Below are 12368 nucleotides of genomic sequence, written 5' to 3' on the forward strand. Positions count from 1 at the left end.
AGTGGTCATTCCCTTGCTCTGCAGCCGAGTCTGGGCCCAGAACTCAAAGCCAAACCTGTCAGCTCTCCGAATGGGTGCATGACCAAGGATGCCCGGCCTGGATGTCTACTCAGGTGGGACACCTGGGTGGGGGAAGCAGGGCGGGGAGCCCTGGGCTTCAGTGGCTGGCAGGCGCTGTCCTCTGAAGCCTGAGGTTCTGGGCCTCAGACTTACTCTGTTGGGCTGTAGGGAAATGCTATTGGAACCCTCAGCTGCCCCTGCCCACTCTCAGCTGAGAGAGGAATCCAGGCCACAAAGCCCAGATTTCCACAGACTCAACAGTGGTCCCCTCCCAGGGCTCACTCCATGCTCCAGTGTGGGGACCCTGTAGACGAAGCTGCCCAGGCTCCCTGTGCCCTTCCTGCTCGGCTGCTTGTGGGAGGGACAGCCAGGTTTCCCTCTGCCCAGTGCTGAGAGCCTGCCTGGGTTTGTTTCCCATGCACTCCACTTTCCTCCCTCCTCTCCCCTCTCCAAGGCACAGCACATTGGCAGGACGGCCAGACCCTGCCCCACCCTTGTTCTAACCCGTTCTCTACCTGGTCCTCCCCTGCTTTCCCCAATCCCCACTCCATGGCAATGGAGAGGGCCAGCATGTCCCGGCCTGCAGGCCAGGGAGGAGATGCGAAGGTGGATGTGCGGGGGCAGGTGGCTCTTACCTGGCTCCTCAGTCCCTCCTTGTAGATCCCAGCATCATTTCAATGCTCAACCCCCCTCACCCACATCTCCTTCCCTTCTAAACCAGAGGGCTTCAGGCTCTCCAGGGGGAGGGGACACCTGGGGTTAGGTGAAAGTGGAGGAGGGACCGGAGACAGGCAAATCCTCCGTGCATGGGCCCCATGCCAGGATGTGCCTAGACGTGCACACGCATATACAGCCGTGTGCCTGGAGGGCTCATACCATGAGGGGTGGCAGCCACGGCTGTGGTCTCCAGTGTAACCATCTGCTCCCAGTCCTGCAGAGCCCAACATATGATTTAGATGATGTGTTGCTGACGGGACAGGCCTTGTCCTGGACACAGTGGCTCCTGAGGCTACCAGGACAGCCATTTTTTCTGCTGTCTCTAACCCAGGGCTGGGGTCGCTAGGCCAGCTGACAGACGTAGAGTTGGGTTATGAGAGTCGAGGCAATTCCCACCCACTCACCCGTCACTGTGGTCGCGGCTGCAGCGCCTGTCAGCTCTGGAATCCACTCCCACGCTTATTCTAGGAGGCTGGCTGGTCCAGGGGAGGGCAGGGGCACCAGTGTTTGTTTGGAGAAGATTCTGGGGTGGCCATACCCTACTAAATTCATTCCGTTTTCCCAACAGGTCTGATCCCTGAGGTGAACCCCAATGCAACACCAAACTTCAGGGGCACAAGCGAGGACACATCTAAGGGACCAGAATAAGACTCAGCTACAGGCAAAAGGGCTCCTTCCCGTGGCTGCTTCAACCCAGTTCCCCAGGCCCAGCTTCTGGAATAGACAGTTCCTTCTGGTTAGATGGGTCCTACCATGTGGCAGGAAACAGCCATTGCCTGGCCTCCCCCTGCATTCCTGTCTGGGTGAAGAGGAGACGTGTTACGGCAGAGCAGGTGGGCAAGGCCAGGGCTACCCCAGGCCCATGTGGCCGCCTCCTTGCTTGGAAGGGGTGACTCTGAGCACAGGTAGACGCAGATGTGTGCAGAGAATGTGCTCTTCGGAGGAAGAACACTGATGAGCGAGCTCTGTACCAGCCCTTGCCATGTACAGCCAAGAGCCTAGAATGACATGGCCCTTCTCAGCAGTAATAACAGATGGTCTCAGCGCCTCACATTTGTATGAGTCTGTAATGTATCAAGTGCTCCAACTACTCAAGGTAGCGCAGAAGGGAAAACAGGCACAGGCCGGGGGGTTTTGGGTGATTACACAAATGGGCTTGGCCTCCTTACCCCACTGCAAACTGCTGAGGTGCAAGGGAGCTCCCAGCCCTCAGCCTGGACCCTGGGACAGTGCCACCTGAGCCCGAGGCTCTGAAGCACTGCGTGATGACAGTTCCCACCTGCAACTCAGCAGCCAGGGAATGAATGAGAGTCAGGGGTGGCAGGGCCAGGCAGGGGCCCCGGCCATCAGTGGGGCCTGCGCTGCCGCCTCCGCTGCACTGCCTGGCGCAGCGCCTCCAGCAGCTGCTCCTGGTTGTTGCAGACATTGTAATGTGTCAGGTGCAGCAGCTTGTCCACGTCCTCCTGGCTGTAGGTCACCTTCGTGTAGTGGTAGGGAGAGTCCGATGAAGACAGGTTCACCTCCCCAGCCGCTGCCTCCTCGGGTGTCCGCCGGACCCCTGTGGAGAGAGTGCAGCCTGGCATGGGGAACACGTTGTGGGGAAGACGGGTTTGGAGAGGCACAGGGGACGGAGGAGGTGTGGGGGACTGGGGCAGCAGGATGGGGAGGTGAACAGCAGCTCACCAGGGACGGAGTAGTCCCGGAAGGAGTCACTGACCAGAGGAAAGTGCAGCACCGCAGGGGCTCCGGGGCAGGTGGGGTCGGAGGTGTGGCACTCCCGAGGCTGGAGCTGCTCTTCGGGGCTGGGCGAGATGGGTGGGAACGGGATCCCCTGCTCCTGGCAGAACCGGCCCAGGAGCTGCAACTGCTGCAGGGCAGGCAGAAGGGGCTTCAGAGGGACAGGGCCCCTGGCATCCTCAACACTGGGGCTGACGTAAGATGCACAGGACCTGGGGCTCCAATGCCAAAACGGTCTCCAGTGGGGCCTACGAAGCCAGTCGCTGGAAAAAAACTCTCCACACCTGACAGGCCTCGGTGGCAGCTCCTCTGGGGCTAGACGGAGCCGGGTTACTCCCAGCATTCCAGTTCTGACACTGGGAGCCAAAGCAGACTCAGCAGGTGGGCCCACAGGCCCAGGACCACACCTCGCAGGTCAGTAAAGGGGACCCAGCTACAAGATACCAGGAGAACCTCGCCAGCTTCCCAACTTCCGGAAAAGAATGAGCTCCTCTGGTGGCAAATTAAGATTCCAGTGTCCCAGTCACAGCTCCTAAAGGAAGCTGAACCAGACACTGGACTCCAAAGCCCCTCTCTTCAGGGGGCAGGGGCCACCCACCGCCTCCCTGGTGGGCTGCCCACCCTTCCCAACCTGGAAGGCTCCGTGGAGGTTGTAGTCCAATGACACGATGAGGTCCACGTCCCGAGTGGGCTGCAGGAGGGGCAGGCAGCTGGTATTGATGAGGTAGCCAACATCCAGCAGGCACAGGTGGGGCTCCGAGGGTGTCAGCTGGTTGGGGAGCCCATCCAGAGTGGTAGCTGGAAGGTTGGGGAGAGCAGAAATTGTCAACAGATACCAAGGGTACCAGATTCCTGCTGGAAGGAGAGACTCTGGCCTCTGGTCCCTGCTCTCCTGCTGAACCAACACCTCCACAGCCCGGCAGGTGGGCCCTGGGTCCCCAAGACAAGGAGAAAAAGACCCCTGTTCCAAGTAGTCCAGGGAATCAAGCTCAAAGCAGGAGAATGGGAGTGGACCGTGAGGGGTATCTGGACTGGGGACTCAAGGCTCAGGTGGCCACAGGAGGACTTTGGAGAGAAGCAGGTACCTTTCCATGTGGAGAAGTGAGGATGCTGAAAGTAGTCTTTGTGGAAATGGAGGCCACGCAGGAAATTATGTGTGGCCTGGGCCAGTGGACGCCACGTCAGAAGATCGGTGAAAAACTCAGCTATCCTGCCGGCTGTTGAGGGCTGTTGAGGGTGGTTCTTCTATCTTCAGAAGGGGGACCTGCTCCTTGTCTACACAGGCAAGGTGGGGAAATGGGGACTCCTGCACCTTTAGCCCCACCTTGGTGGTGACCCTGGAGGGGGAAGAGGTGAGAACCCCCCGCCCCCTGGTGCTGCCCCTTGGCACCCTTATGAAGGGGCCAGAGCACTTACCCAGGTTGGCCTGGTTCCTGACCCAGCGGTCCCACAACTGGCTGGGCTCTGAGGCCCAGTATAAGCTGTCCTGGAGGTTGGCTGCATACAGGTTACTCCAGATACCTGAAAGAGCGGCCGTGAGGGAAGAGGGCCCCCGACTCTTGTCCCAACCCTACCCTTCCCCATGGCCAGTCCTGGCCCAGGAAACTCTTCTGACCGAGGCTGCCCTCTCACCCAGGACCCATTTTCCCTGCTCGGCCCAGCTTCCCCAGCCTGCCAGTGCCCCTCACCTTCTAAGAAGCAGATGCGGGACTCAGGAAGCCTCTTCATCAGCTGCCCCATAAAGAACTCGGAGCCAAAGAGCTCAGAGGGGATGAAGGCCCCGTACTTGGGGAAGCCAACCTCGTAGGGAGAGAACTCGCACCACTCTGTGAGGAGGCCACCCCTCAGCCTCATGGTGCAGAGCCCTTAGGCACCCCCACCCCCACCCCGACCCAGGGTTTTGCTTTAGGGCAGCTGAGGACCAGGAGGCCCAGGCCTTGTGGCCTGGGCTTTGTGCATGGGACCTAAGGCCCCTGCCTCCTTCCCAAAGGGCTGAGGGACCCTGGTAGGGTGCCGGTCTCCAGAAAGCACGGGACCTGGCTCAGGAGAGGTGGGTGTGACATCTGCAATCTGCACACAGGCCCCGTCTCCCCTTATTCCACCAACTGCAAGGGCACAGGTGTCAGCTCTTGGGCCACTCACCCCCAAATTCAAAAGTGGTCAGGCTCTGCCCCTTGGTGTTGAGGGCACAGTAGATGGGCAGAGGGTTCTGGCCATGACTCAGGGCCTCCCGTTGATCTGAGAGCTTGTGATCATGGGGCTGGGGAAAGATGCGTAGAACCTAAACCCACAGCTGCCTGGGTGCCCAGGGCCTTTCCCACCCTGCTGTCCAGCACCGAGCCCCAGCTCCAGCCCTTGCCCTGGCTCTGCCCCCAGGCCGCAGCCCCCGCACCTCATCATGCAGCAGCGCCTCGCTGATGAGGGCCCACAGGTTGGTGAAGCAGCTTGGGTAGCCCAAGCGGGCACGCTCGGCCAGCTCCTGCCGGTACCGCTGCAGCTGGCTGGGGGCCAGCACACCCAGCTTGTTCTTGGTCACCTGCGTCTTCAGCAACTCAGTGGGCCCCGCCAGGTCCTTCTGAGACCACTCTGGGTCCTCATAAAGGTTGGCCAAGGCCCTGGGAAAAGCCAGAGCCAGAGGGCTGTCACTGAAGGACCCCGTCTAGACCCCACGTGCCCCGGGCTTTCTAGGACAATGGCCTGGCAGGGACCTTCCCAGGGTCCCCTTGAGCACGTTTCTCCCTGGCACGTTCATTCTCCCAGCCCTTCTAGTTTTCTCAGAGGCCTAGGAGAACCCTGGCACCAGCACCCCCTGCCACACAGGGGCCAGCATCCGCCTGCCCCCAGCTCACCAGGTGGAGCCCGAGGCCCCAGTGATGTAGGAGAGGCAATCCAAGAGGCCCAGCTCCTTCAGGCCAGCCAGCTGCCCATACAGGGAAGTCATTGCCCGGATCCCACCACCAGTGGCCATAATAGCTACCACTGGGATCTGGAAAAGAAGAGAGCCAGGCCTGTAGAGGCCCTAGGGATGGGGAAGGCCAAGTCACAGGAAGAAGAGGTAGCAGGTCAAGTGGCCACCCAGCCCACAGCTAAGGCCTGATCACAGGTCTTGGGACCAGTTCTGAGTCAGCCCTGGGGGCCAGAAACAGCTTTTTGAGTGCCCAGCTCCTCCAGTCCTAAGGGCTCCAGGAAAAAATGGCCCAGGCAAGTTCTGAGCCTCATCTCCTTGCCCTCAGCCCCCGAGCCTGATGCTCACTTTCTGGAAGCCCCAGGGCCCGCCTCAAAATTTTCCCAAATTGCCATCACTCCCCCAGGAGATGGTCCAGGCTAATATGAACCTCCCGAAGCACCCTGGGCCAACAGGCCTCATACCAGATATCTGTCTCCCTCCTCAGACAGGCTAGGCTGAGAACCAAGAAACAGAGTAGGAAAGCCAGCCCTATGAGGTAGCTCCCATGCGGGCTCCAGGTGCCTCAAGCAACACTCTGCCTGTACCAAGTCCCTTCTAACACCAGATGAGAGGAAGCAGGGTGGGGACAGGCAGCTACGAGCTCTGGTCTAGATCGGGGACAAGCAGCTCCAGTGTTCAGCACCAGGAGCTAGGCCCAAGCAAGCCCGGGGACACCCCATCCAGCCCAGCCCCCAAACCTCATCCTCCTGCAGGTCTCCGTCCAGCTGCAGGGCCTGCCTCAAGGCCGCGGCCACCACCTGCTTCCTCCTGCTCAGGAAGGCCTGCTCCTCTGCACAGGGCCCGAAGCCCAGTCGCACCGCCAGCTCCCTCAGTCTGGCCGGGGAAGGAAGAGACTGTGAGACAGCTCTCAACCCTCCCCAGAGAATGGAAAGCTGGGTCTGCCTCACCTGTAATACCTACTGCCCTCCCTCTTCTCCCCAACCCTCAATGCCACTCCCGTGTCACAAGACTGAAGTTTGACACCTGGGGAGAGTGTGTCCATGTGGACATGCTTGGGAATGCAGCAAAGCAGACTGGCAGGACCCAGAATGCCGTGGCCGAAAGAGGCTGCTTGGGGTCCCAGGTGCAGACAGGCCCCCAGGCAGGCCCCATACCATAGATCCCCCCTCCAAGTCTCGTGCTCTGTCCCTTACCCACGGAGTTCAAAGCACTTTGGGAGGCTGAGGCAGGCATATAACTTGAGGCCAGGACCAGCCTGGCCAATGTGGGGAAACCCCATCTCCACTAAAAATATAAAAATTAGCTGGGTGTGGTGGTGGGCACCTGTAATCCCAGCTACTCGGGAGGCTGAGGCAGGAGAATCGCTTGAACCCCAGAGGCGGAGGTTGCAGTGAGCCAAGATCGCGCCATTGCACTCCAGCCTGGGCGACAGAGAGAGACTCCATCTCAAAAAAAAAAAAAAAAAAAGGGCAGGGGGCAGGGCAGAAAAGGACCAATAACCCTGTGTCTGTGAGGTGAGAAGCCACTCTCTCAAGACGACAGAGGGCCAGGGTGGGCGACAACTCTACGAAGATCATTTAAGGTCCAGCCATAACAGCTTCCACCCAAAAGGGCGCAATTTCCCCTCTTCTCTCCCTTGGTTTTCCTGCCCTCTCTGCGCCCCAAACCATGTTACCATTTTCCATCCTCGCCTCCCTGCGTTTTCCAGCCAAACATTTATCAAGTGCTCCCCGGGTGCCTGGCACTGGGCCAGTCACTCGCCCCTCTGACCATAGGTGCTAAGACTCCTCCCAGTACTCCTCCCAGTACTTCGTGCCCCCCCGAGCGCAAGCCTGAGTCCCTTCAGAGAGCATGAGGATGAGGGGCGGCTGTTTCTCCCCCTCACTCCTCCAGGCCTCCTCCAGCCCCGCGCCCTGGTTGTTTTCCAGGGCCTTGCCCAGTCCCCAGCCAGGCCTCTCACCCTGCTTCTTTATTCAGCTCCACTCTCATCAGGGGCTCCTGAAAACCGTGAAGGCCCCAGTCACAAAAGGTCACCTCCACCCAGCTCTGGTCCTCTTACCCTGATCCCCGGCGCATCACCCCCGCCCCGCCACTGTCTCCACAGGCACCAGGCCTGAAGCAGGGATGCTCAGAGGACACTCCCCAAAGAGCCTGGCCCCAGCACCTGCTCAAGGTGTGACCCATGGAGAAGCGGGAAGCAGGCCCCTCCCTTTGTGGCCTGGGTCCCAGCCCCATCCAGGCGCCTTGCTTCCTTCCCTGGGAGGCCAGTACCTGGGACGTGGGGAAGACAAGCCTCACCACTTGACCAGACGGCAGGGCACTCAGTGGCACCTTTAGTTGCTCCTCGGGGGCATCCTGCAGGGGACAAAGAATGGAGACCTAAGAATCTTTACGCTTCCACTCCTAGCAAAGACCTCACCAAACTCCCGCCGGCAGCCATAGAGGTATGGGAGGGACGGGAAGGGGAGGCCAGCATGGGCCCACACATGCTGCCAGGGTGCCCACTCTGCCAGGTGGAGCAGAGGTCAGACTGGGAGGAGGTGCAGAGGGAGGGAGGAAGTTCTGGGGGCCCCACCTCGAGGGAGCGAGGCACACTACCTGCAGGTGAATACTCAGCTCCTGCTCCCAGCAGGCTGGGCAGTGGAAGCGGAAGGTGCCAGTGCCCACAGAGGCCTCCTGTGGACCCTCACAGGACCCAGGAACCACAAGCTGAACTCTGCGCTCTGAGGCTGGAAACAGGAACCAGAGCAGAGAGGCTGGGGACGGTATCTCTGCCCACAGAACCCATCTTGCTGCGTGGCCTGGAGGGCACCTCCCTCTCCCCGCTGAAATAGTCTGGTGGAGATGGATCCCCCACCACGGTCCCCCGAGAAGGCCTAAGGGGAAAGCTCAGGCCCCAGGGAGAATTGTCCAATGCTTAAAGGGGGAAGACAAGAGCTGAGAGCCAGGGGCTGTCCCAGTGGGTTGGGGACTCACACTTCTGGTCTCCTGTCTCCTCCAGTTGAACGTGCAAGCAGGAGAGCTCCCGGGCCTGAGTCATGAAGACAGCCCCTCAGACACTAACCCCACCCCCCGATTCAGGGACCCCACCCTCGCAGCACCCTGGCTGCTGCTGGTCTGCACTTCATTACCTGGGCCCTTCAGATTGTATTCCCTTAACAAACTGAAATCCCAGGGTCCCCAGGCTGAGGCAGCGGTGGGCCTGTACCTCAAGTCGCTGGCATGAGGGAGTCCCGGGGACCCCAGACCGCCTCCCAGAGCACTGGCACACTCACCACCAGAACGCCATTGCTGACGAGCCACTCGCCACGGTCAGCCCTGGAAAGAGCCCCCAGAGCCCCCTTAGCAGGAGTCCAGGTTCCCACCCCACAGAGACCTGGGCATCCCCCAGGCACTAGTGCTGTCCTTCCTACAAGGCACTCCCACCCAAACTGCCCCAGGCCCCTGACTCACAGACTCTGCAGGCGAAATTCAACTTCCAGGCGCCCCTCACCCTGGGAAGAGAGCCAGAAGTAAGTTAGAAAGGGTCAGAAGGAGTGCACATATGTCAGTCAGTATGAGAGACATGCGTGTGTGTGCATGTGTGCGCGTGGAGATTTCAACCCAGACACCAGCTAGGGCTGCCGTGGAAACACCGCCTTGCCTGAGGGCTCAGCGAGAAGCTCTCGCGCCGGAACTCCCCAGCCCGCAGAGTCCCCGCATCAAACAGTACGGACAACACAGGGTCATCTCCGGTCACCAGGTCCCGGTCAAAGACTTTCAGTTCCACGACATTCTGGAGGGGAAAAGAGTGACAGGGCTGCAGGAGGGAGGGGACAGGAAGGTGAGCAGGGCAGCGGCAGCGGCTGGCGAGGATGTGGGTAGAGTCAGCGCTGATGCCTGGCCCACCTTGAGCTGCCTGTGGATCCTGAAGTGAAAGCTCTGGTTCCAGACAGGGCTACTGCTGTTCTTGACCGTGCGTGTCTGGAGCCTGTGGCTGCAGGCCGTGGGCAGCCAGAGAGTCACGTAGCAGTCAGAGGGGGTCACTGCGGGAAGGAACAAGTGCCCAGCGGTGGACAAGAGCCCTTCCCAGCCGCCCAGACCCACTTCCTTCCATCACCTAGAGCCCCAGGTGGGTTAAGACTGAGGGGGAGGGGAAGTGGGGGGAAGTGGGGGCCAGAGGCAGAGCCCCAGCTGCCACCTTCCACCCAGAAGCTCCTCTCAGCTCCCTCCTCTAGGCCCTGCCCACCGGCCCACCCGCCTCCACCAAATCCAGCCACAGCACCCTCCTCCTCAGCACCCTCCTCCTCCCTCAGCCCAGCACAGGGGCCAGGGCGGTGCGCACTCACCTAGGTCCTTAGAGGGTAGGCGATGGGCCTGCAGGACACGAACCGTGAGCAGGCAGGTCCTGGACACCTCTGCCTGCAGAGGTGGGAGAGGGGAGACCTGCTACGGGCTGATGAAGCCAAGGGTGACACGGGCCACAAAGGAGGCTGGAGCAGTGCCTCAAGGCCTAATCCTGAACCCCAGGCCCATCCTCCATCTCATCAGAATCCTGAATCAACAAGAGGAGACATGGTATCTCCATCATGACGCCTGCCAGCACTTACACAATGCTCTGCGCCGGCTCTGGGCCAAGGGCTTTGCATACATTAACTCATTTATCGCACAACCACCTTATGCACAGATACTATTTACGATGGCCCACTCCACAAGGAAACTGAGGCACAGAGAAGCAGTCACTTGCCTGAGGTCCACAATTGGGGTTGGAGCCCGGGCAGGCTGGCTCCAGATTTATGCCTCACACAGACCTGCTTCCACCTTCTCGGGCTAGTATCCTTTAGGCTCTCCACCCCACATCCCCAGCCCACACCCCAGCTAAGCAGCTTTCCGGCTGGTCTTGGGTGGCAGGAGACATAAGCTATCGAGGGAGGGGAAGTAGCACATCAGGGCCTTGGGCCCCAGGCTGCGCTGCTCTCGCACCCTCCCTCCACCCTGGTCAGAAGAACATCCTGGAAATGGGTTCGCTCCTGGGCAGGGGAGGCAGCTCCTAGCTCAGACCCCTCACAGGCTGTCATGTCCTCCAGGTCCTGCCAGGTCAGGCTGAAGATGGTCCCCCGGTAGCTCCCTCCAAATCCATGCCCCTGGTTCTGGGAATGCAGCCTGACAGGCGCACCGGGACCAGGGAAGCCTGTGCCAACTGCTTCCTTTCGGCCTTCCACCTGCCTCTGCAAGGACCCTAACAGGTCAAGTCCAGGGAGCAACCAGGTCCAGGGCAGTGCTGGAGGGCCTCATCCACCGGGGTCAGCCCAGGGCCCTCACACTCCAGGCAACTGAGTCAGAGGAGCATGGAGGAGCCACTTGCTTCCAGGGCCTCAGGGCGGCAGCTGGGAGCCTCTGAGTCTCCAGGGCCCAAATCTATGTTGCCCGGGAGCTCTGCCAGGAGCCCGTTCCCAGGACAGAAAACACTCAGGACGGATCCCTCATCCCCAAGCCTCCTTCTCCCCTGGCTTCTGCCCACTAGCCTGGTCTTGTGGTCAATAAACTCCCCTCCCTACCCCTGGAGAAGACCACAGCTCCCATAAGAAACATATTAACTAGGCCCCAGGTAGAGACCAGGGGTCCCAGTAGGGACCCAGGGCCCTGCCAGGCCTTACCACAGCCATGAGACTGAGTCCTCAGGAGCAGGAATGATGGGGCAGTGGCCACAGGATCAAGGACTGTCAGCTTTCTAACCCAGAGCCAGGGATGTGATGTCCCAATTGGTCCCAAGTCCCTCCTACCCGCCGCCTCTGCTCCACCTAAGCTCCACACCCACTCCTGAACCAGCCACCTGTCCAGGAAATGAGGCACCCTAAGCCTATACTAGAGCTCCTGATACCTCTGTGGCATTCGCCAGCCTTTACCAGCTGGGCCTGCCCCACCCAGCCCTGCAATCCCAGCCTGGAGAGCTTGCTGCCAGGGGCTGAGCAGAAGGAAAGCAGGGGTGAGTCCCAGAACAGCAGCCAAGAGAAGAGTGGAGTTCCCTGTCACAGGCCTTTCGCAACTCTGGCACCTGTTGGACAGGAATGCCCAGTCTTGATGGCAGGGCTCCATCAATCTGAGATGAACACCCGGGCCCCCTCACGACAGGCAGGGGAGTGGCTGTCACATAAAACAGCCCTTCAAAGCTAGGTGCTGAGTCGCCGGGGATGAGGCCTGTGGGTTGGCACTCAGGGGCAGGGGGTTCTTCTGCCTCCAGGGCATGGTTTGTGGGGGGGTCAGCGTGTGGAGACCAACTCTTTCCTCAGAGGGACAGCCCCACGAGAGGCGGGGGCTTCCGTCCCTTCCTGCCTGTGCCTGTTATGGGAGAAACAGGGGTTATCCCCAGGGCACCAGGTCCCACCTGCTGCCCCTGAACTGGGGGAGGACAGTAACCATAGGAGAGCTAGGAATAGCTCTCAAGGTCCTGGGCCAAAGTGGTCCGGACCAGAGAGCTACAAGACTCAGGTCTGCTTGCTTGTCCCAGGGAGGGGCTGCGGTGGCTCTCATGGACAGTGGGACTTGGGCAGCTGACGGCTCTTTGGGCCCAGGCTGGGATCCAGCCCTCACCCCCAGTGAAGGTCACCCTGAAGTTTTTACCTGAACCTTCAGGCCCTCCTTAGACCACAGAAGGCAACTTCAAGAGGGAGGATCAGAACATACGACTCATAAGCCAGGCGCAGTGGCTCACACCTGTAATCCCAGCACTTTTGGGAGGCCGAGGCAGGTGGATCACGAGATCAGGAGATCAAGACCATACTGGCTAACACGGTGAAACCCCATCTCTACTAAGAATACAAAAAAATTAGCCGGGCATGGTGGCACGCACCTGTAGTCCCAGCTACTTGGGAGGCTGAGGCAGAATAGTGTGAACCTGGGAGGCGGAGCTTGCAGTGAACTGACATCACACCACTGCACTCCAGCCTGGGTGACAGAGCGAGACCCC

The 12368-nt window shown here is 60.2% G+C and overlaps 1 long non-coding RNA gene and 1 pseudogene across 1 annotated transcript; one reads left to right on the forward strand and one right to left on the reverse strand.

Annotated features, from left to right (window-relative positions):
* Positions 1-14: 14 nt before the first annotated feature.
* LOC134758749 (uncharacterized) lies at positions 15-1828 on the forward strand. The gene is made up of 2 exons (XR_010134288.1): positions 15-113; positions 1346-1828. It is a non-coding gene; the product is annotated as an uncharacterized lncRNA (long non-coding RNA).
* Positions 1826-12245, reverse strand: LOC134758743 (cytosolic phospholipase A2 beta-like; annotated as a pseudogene).
* Positions 12246-12368: the final 123 nt, after the last annotated feature.

The sequence above is a fragment of the Gorilla gorilla genome, chromosome 1 (genome assembly GCF_029281585.2).
Source record: "Gorilla gorilla gorilla isolate KB3781 chromosome 1, NHGRI_mGorGor1-v2.1_pri, whole genome shotgun sequence".
Classification (NCBI taxonomy): Eukaryota; Metazoa; Chordata; class Mammalia; order Primates; family Hominidae; genus Gorilla; species Gorilla gorilla.